This window comes from Triticum dicoccoides, unplaced genomic scaffold (assembly GCF_002162155.2).
Source record: "Triticum dicoccoides isolate Atlit2015 ecotype Zavitan unplaced genomic scaffold, WEW_v2.0 scaffold204330, whole genome shotgun sequence".
Taxonomy (NCBI): Eukaryota; Viridiplantae; Streptophyta; class Magnoliopsida; order Poales; family Poaceae; genus Triticum; species Triticum dicoccoides.
Window position 1 is genome coordinate 1 of NW_021235601.1, and position 1,229 is coordinate 1,229.

Genomic DNA, 1,229 nt, shown 5'->3' on the forward strand with positions numbered 1-1,229 from the left:
TTGAGCCTTGCTAGCTCAATTGCTGCAACCCTTCGAATATGAATGTGGACTGTCAAATGGGTTGCTGCCATAAGTAGAGCTTTCATTTCCTGCTCCTGCAAAACAAACAATGTGGAGCGAGTTATCTAATTGTGTCGAGTCTGAAGCTTCCATGAGCAGCCCATGGTATGATAATAAAACAAGGTATTAGATATTCATATGTGCGCTTCTCTGTATTAACTACCAGAGCAAGGATTGAACCTCATTCAAGTGAAGTGTTGCTTTCCTGATTATGTCATATACATGTGATGTTTCTTGGGTTTAATGCAGGTTGCCATTTTGTTGAGATTTGTTAGTCCAGTAAGCAAACTTCAGTTTGGGTCTGCACCATGATTTCTAAAAGGTGAGGAAATCACTTGCTTGACTGCTTCAGTGCAGCTTGCCATTTTTTTTGAGATTTCTTAGTTTAGTTAGAAATGTTCAATTTGGATTTGCACCACAATTTCTAATCATTCAATGAAGGTTTGACTTTTTTGTATCCATTTATGCTGCTTCATCTACAGTGAGTTTTAAGATATATTTGATGTGGACTGCTTCATAGCATCATTGAGAGGACGTTTGAATGCGGAAAGAGTTGACTCCATTCTGCCCGTCAGTTGGTATTACCATAATCAGCTTTGCTTGAATCTCTGAATTATATGCACATCTAGATAAGGATTGTCGGTGTTTATTTTGGAGAAAATAGATTCAAAAGATATCAATTAGATAATGATTTGTCTTTCCATGTACATACTATTGTTGTATGAGATTCTTTCTACGCATAATATATACTACTTTTGGGTTTGTTACTCAGTATCTATAAACCACTCGGAATTATAGGAGTACCTCTAACTAAACAAATGGTTATTTTAAAGGTTAAACTACTGCATACTCTGGTGTCATGATCTTGTCGCTCATGTACTGGATTTAGAAATTGGAAAGTCAAAAAAAAGGAAACTAATGCTATTGACCCCAGTTAGACCATTTTGCTGAAGACTCGAAGAATCTAAACTAGCCATCACTGATGGAAGCTCTTCCTCTTTGGTGGTGGACAGAAGGAGCACGGGTGCCCGGGACGACGACAACGACAAGCCAAAGGAGACACCGTGGATTCGTTGCCCGCTTCCGCTGCTGCTCGTGCAGACTCTGCACCAACCCGGCCTTGAACTACCCCATCTTATATACACAACGCCCCCAATTTTTAGGTACGA

The 1,229-nt window shown here is 39.5% G+C and overlaps 1 long non-coding RNA gene across 1 annotated transcript; it reads left to right on the forward strand.

Moving 5' to 3' along the window:
• Nucleotides 1–62: 62 nt before the first annotated feature.
• On the forward strand, nucleotides 63–1,197 carry LOC119345086. Its single transcript, XR_005166911.1, has 4 exons — nucleotides 63–183; nucleotides 310–382; nucleotides 543–638; nucleotides 1,074–1,197. It is a non-coding gene; the product is annotated as an uncharacterized LOC119345086 (long non-coding RNA).
• Nucleotides 1,198–1,229: the final 32 nt, after the last annotated feature.